The sequence below is a fragment of the Ovis aries genome, chromosome 4 (assembly GCF_016772045.2).
Source record: "Ovis aries strain OAR_USU_Benz2616 breed Rambouillet chromosome 4, ARS-UI_Ramb_v3.0, whole genome shotgun sequence".
Classification (NCBI taxonomy): Eukaryota; Metazoa; Chordata; class Mammalia; order Artiodactyla; family Bovidae; genus Ovis; species Ovis aries.
Window position 1 is genome coordinate 83,540,588 of NC_056057.1, and position 6,116 is coordinate 83,546,703.

Consider the following 6,116-nt stretch of genomic DNA (forward strand, 5'->3'; position numbering starts at 1 on the left):
AGAAAGAAATAGTGTGTAGACTCTCAATATCTCCCCACCATCATATAGAAAATGGTCTCCAGTCTGGATGTTTCCTAGTCTTCCCCTTGTTAATTTTTTCTAACATGTGGCTTGTTCCAAGTCTTTTTTAAACCTTAAAAAACTTTTGTGTAATTCTAATACATTTCTTTCCAATCAGCTTGCTTTATTTTCTTCTGGAGGATAATTGTTAACTCCTTGATTAATTCTTCACATTTGATTTCTCTCTCAGTTTTCCATTTCTATATTATTAGTTTTGAGATGTTCAGAAGTATTTTTCTTGGTTTTTTTAACTTTTTAATTTTATATTGGAGTATAGTCAATTGACAATGTTGTGATAGTTTCAGTTATCTGGAAGCATTTTAAATTCAAATTATCATCAGACTTTTATGCAAAATGAAGGAATGGTGTTAAGGTAATAGCTACAGTATTTTTACCTTTGGCCAGTGTATTGTCTGAATTCTGTGGAAACAACAGAGAGATATTTTCAGATGTACAGTTTCTGAATGTATTTCACTACTAAACTCTTGATCAATACTCCCTTGTAAAATGGGGATAATAATATCTACCTCAGAGTTGTGAGAGCATTTAGTGGACACAGTATATATAATGCCCAAGTATATATTAGAGCTAGGTGCCAGTTAATAATATTCAATACTAATAAGAATTTACTGTATAGCACAGGGAACTCTACTCAATATTGCATAATGGCCTACATGTGAGAAGAGTTTTAAAAAGAGTGGATATAAGTATATATATAGGTGGGTGTAACTGATTCATTTTGCTGTACAGAAAGCTAAGACAACATTGTAAATCAACTATACTCCAATAAAAATAAATTTAAAATAATAATGGGAGGAGAACAAGATGGCAGAAGAGTAGGTGGATGTGGAGTACATCTCTCTCCATGGATACATCAGAAATACACCTTCAGACACAGAAGTGCATGCAGAACACCAGCTGAGAGAAGACAGGAGTACCTGACCAGGAAAGACTATACAGAACCAGGCAAAGCTTGGTAGGATGAAGGAACTAGGGGGAAAAACAGGAGTGTTAGTAGGACTGGACCTGCTCTTGGCAGATGGGGGAACTGAAGCAGGGGTCCGATCCCCACACTGGGGCAAATATCTGAGTCAGAGAAGAAACATTTAAGGCTGAGAGTGAAACAGTTGATCTGGGGCAGCCTAAATGGAATGAGAATCAGACAGTCCTTGTGACAGCCATATTTAACTCAGACAGGGACCAGGGTCCCCTGGAAGGTGGAGCAGCTGGGAGCTGGAGTTTAGGGATTGTGGAGCGATCCCAGGGCAAGGGCTGCTGTTGATTGCAGAGAGAAAGATCGAGGGGAGGTGAGGGAGGAGATTGTGATGGGAAATTCCTGTGTAGGAAAGCCGGGCAGCCATGGAAGCAAGGTGATACTGCTGAGTCACAAGTAAAGGATGGAGCCATCACCATAGCCTCTCTCTTCCCACACCCACCAGCAGCTGAACAATAGAGCAGCTGGTCCATCAAACGCCTGACGCACTGAACTACAGAGTATGACCCTACCCAGGGTGCTCCTTTAAGTGACTGATGTGCCGACTACAAAGTAGGACCCCATCCAGGGTGCCCCTTTAAGTGCCTGATCCACTCGACAATATAGAATGACCCCAGGCAAGGGAGCCCTGTAAGCGCCAGAACAGGCAGAGCTACGGAGAAAGACTGGCCAAAGAGGCCTTCTGATCGCCAGCTACAAGAGGCTCAAAAAAAGTCTCTGATAGGGCCATATTCCTGCAGCAGAGGTAGTCCATGTCCCTGCACACTTGGCGCTGCCAGGGTCCCCACAAGCCAAGCAGCTGTGCCACTTTCACGCTCAACTCTCACTGGGACAGAGCTGGCACAGGCAAAAAAGTCTTGTGTCTATGCACGCAGGGTTGCTTTGGTAGTGTCCAACTCTTCGTGACCCTGTAGACTGTGGCCTGCCAGGCTTCTCTGCCAGGGAGGAAGGTTCTCCAGGCAAGAATACTGGAGTATATATTGGCAAATGCTAATTACCACATACCCTTCTAGAGCACTATATTTCCTGCTGCCCTGGCCGCCAACTCCCCTGAGTACCTGGTGCTGCAAGAATACCTGTGACCCAAGCAGCTGCACCATCTCCACACCTGGCCCTCACAGGGGCAAACCCAAGTCCTCCAGGGCAGCCTCGGGAGCAAACCCCAGTGGATGACCCACATTCAGGAAAATGAAACCACAATTGAAACCCAGGGGCAGTGTGGCTAAGGAAGAAGACCCAAACCTTCCCACCAGCAGTACAAGCTGCAGATTAAATCCACATAATCAACTAGACACTCTGTGTCTATGGAATATTAAAAGTCATTGAGAGCTCCCACAAAAGAAAACGCACTAGTTCTGACAGCTGTGGACATTGGAAGTGAGAACACGTAGGAGGAGGACCAGATTAGAATCTGAGCTTCCCCCACAGCAGGTCCAGAGACCAGCACAGCATTGGAGGGCATCCTTGGGAGGTGAGGTGGACTGTGACTCCCAGCGAGGAAAGGATTCTGACAGCATTGACTCAAGAAAAACATTTATTATTCTTATGTTTTGATTTGTTCTGTAGATTCTTTTGGATTTTTTTCTTTTTTCTTTTTCCTCTCTGCCCCCCTGCCCCGCCCCTCATTGTAGCTGTCGATTTTATTGGCACAATTAAATCTAATTAAGCTGTTGGGAGCTTTTTTTCCCCCCTCAGTCACATTTTTATCACTGTTAGAAACCTCTGCCTCTACATTGGGTTTTTGCAGTTCTGTGGAGTTTTCTTTCTTTTTACTTTTTTCTTCTGTTTTTTTTTTCTCTTTTTTATGATTTTATCTTTAATTTTTAAAAATCTATTATATTTTTCTACATTTATTCCTTTTGCCTTTCCTAATGTTCTTTTCCTCTTGCAGTTAGTCTTTAATGTATATAAATCTTTATCTACCTCTATTTAACTTCAATATTTATTTTTTCTTTCTTTTCTTTCATTCCTTTCCTTTCAACATATTTGTTAGTTTTGTTTTCAATGCTTTATTCCCCACTTGGCACTTTGCTTGAGTTTTGTTTTCCAGTTTGTACTTCAGCTCGTTGTTTTCTTAACTGGTAAATATAATTTTCTATTTCCTTTGTTTGCCAGGTCAGTCTGCTGCACTTTACTTTTGTTGGGCTGTTTTCACTTTGCTCATAGGTATATATGTACATGTGTATATTCCAGTATTGTAATTATTATTTGCCTGGTTTTGTAACTGCCATTTGTCTGGGGTTCATCTTTGGTTTCTCATTTTTGGATATTTGTTTTACTCCCACTTAATACCATAACAAACCACTTGTGGAATATTTGTTCCTGACCAGAGATCGAGCCTTGAACCTTTGAAGAGGGACCACTGACACCAAGATCCTACACTACCAGAGAATAACCCTAGGGAGTAGCAAATAGTGAGAACTCACGCAGAGGAAACCACTTGCATACAAGACCCCGCATCACCCAACAACCAGTAGGACCCTGTGCGGGATGCATCATCTAAACAACAAACAAAACAAAAATACAAACCTGATCATCAGCAGACAGGACTACCACCTCACTCAGCCTTGCCATCAGAGGGAAAATAAACAAACAAACAAAAACTCAGCACAAATCTCACCCTATACAATGGTTACACAAACCACCAGACCAACCTTAGGAGGGGAAAAATCAAAAGGAAGAAAGAGTTCAACCTTGAAGTCTGGGTAAAGGAGACCTCGAGCCCAATAAGTTTAAAAAAAAAAAAAAGAAAAGGCAGAGAACTACTACACAAATGAAGGAACAAACTGCAAACACAGAAGTCCAAACAAATGAAGAGGAAATAGGCAAGCTACCTGAAAAAGAATTCAGAACAATGGTAGTAAAGATGATCAAAAACCTTGAAAATAAAATGGAGAAAATGCAAGAATCAATTTAACAAAGACCAGGAAGAATGAAAGAGTAAACATACAGAAACAAACAACACAATTATTGAAATTAGAAATACTCTAGAAGTAATCAATACCAGAATATCTGGAGCAGAAGGACAAATCAGTGAACCAGAAGATAAAATGGTGGAAATAACTTCTGAAGAGTGAATAAAGTAAAAAGAATGAAAAGAACTGAGGACAGTCTCAAAGACCTCTGGGACAATATCAAGTGCACCAACATTCGATTTATAGGGGTCCCAGAAGAAGAGAAAAAGAAAGGGTATGAGAAATTTTTTGAAGAGATTATAGTTGAAAATTTTGCTAACGTGGAAAAGGAAATAGTCAATCAAGTCCAAGAGACACAGAGTCCCATACAGGATAAACCCAAGGAGAAATATTCCAAGACACATACTAATCAAACAAACAAAGACTAAACACAAAGAAAGAATATTAAAAGCAGCAAGGCAGAAGCAACAAGTAAAATACGAGGAAACCCCATATGCTTAACTGCTGATCTTTCAGCAGAAACTCTACAGGCCAGAAGGGAATGGCAGGATATATTTAAAGTATTGAAAGGGAAAAAATCTATAATCAAGATTACAGTACTGATCAAGGATCTCATTCAATATTGATGGAGAAATAAAAAGCTTTTCAGGTAAGCAAAAGTTAAGAGAATTCAGTACCACAAACCAGCTTTACAACAAATGTTAAAGGGATGTATATAGTCAAGAAATACAAGAGAAAAAGATCTACAAATCAACCCCAAACAATTAAGAAAATGGCAATGGGAACATATATATCAATAATTACTTTAGATGTAAATGGATTAAATGCACCAACCAAAAGACACAGACTGGCTGAATGGATACAAAAATGAGACCCATATATATGCTGTCTACAAAAAACCCCACTTCAGACCATAAGACACATATAGACTGAAAGTGAGAGGATGGAAAAATATATTCCATGCAAATGGGAAGCAAAAGAAAGCTGCAGTAGCAATCCTGATATCAGACAAAATAGACCTTAAAATAAACAAGATTACAAGGCATAAGGAAGGACATTACTTAATGATCAAGGGATCAATCCAAGAGGAAGACATAACAATTGTAAATATCTATGCAGACAAAATAGGCCTTAAAATAAACAAGATTACAAGGCATAAGGAAGAACATTACTTAATGATCAAGGGATCAATCCAAGAGGAAGACATAACAATTGTAAATATCTATGCACCCAACATAGGAGCACCTCAATACATAAGACAAACACTAACAGACATAAAAGGAGAAATTGACAGTAACACAATAATAGTAGGAGTCTTTAACACAGTACTCACATCAATGGACAGATCATCAAAACAGAAAATTAATAAGGAAATACAAGTCTTAAATGATATGTTAGATGAGATGGATCTCATTGATATCTTCAGGACATTCCATCCAAATGCAGAAGAATCCACCTTCTTCTCAAGTGCACATGGAACATTCTCCAAGATAAACCATATCTTGGATCACAAATTAAACATCAGTAAATTTTAAAAAATTGAAATCATATCAAGCATCTTCTCTGACCACAATGCTATGATTGTGTGTGAGTGTGAAGTCACTCAGTCATGTCCGACTCTTTGCGACCCCATGGACTATAGCCTAGCCTACCAGGCTCCTCCCTCCATGGGATTCTCCAGTCAAGAGTACTGGAGTGGGTTGCCATTTCCTTCTCCAGGGGATCTTCCCAACCCAGGGATCGAACCTGGGTCTCCCACATTCCAGGCAGATGCTTTAACCTCTAAGCCACCAGGGAGGCTAGATATTAATTACAAAAAAAAAAAAAACAAACTGTAAGAAACACAAACACATAGACATTAAACAACATGTTTCTAAACAACCAACACGTTACTGAAGAAATCAAAAAATTTCTAGAAACAAATGACGATGAAAACAGGGCAACTCAAAACCTATGGGATGCAGCAAAAGCAGTTCTAAGAGGGACGTTTATGGCAATACAATCCTACCTCAAGAAACAAGAAAAACATAGAATAGACAAACTAACTTTACACCTAAAACAACTGTAAAAAAGTAGAACCAAAAAAAAAATTAGTAGAAGGAAAGAAATCATAAAAATAAGAGCAGAAATAAATGAAAAAGAAAGGA

At 39.3% G+C, this 6,116-nt stretch overlaps 1 non-coding gene across 1 annotated transcript; it reads right to left on the reverse strand.

Annotated features, from left to right (window-relative positions):
• Positions 1 to 5,694: 5,694 nt before the first annotated feature.
• On the reverse strand, positions 5,695 to 5,766 carry TRNAS-GGA (transfer RNA serine (anticodon GGA)). The gene has a single exon. It is a non-coding gene; the product is annotated as a tRNA-Ser (tRNA).
• Positions 5,767 to 6,116: the final 350 nt, after the last annotated feature.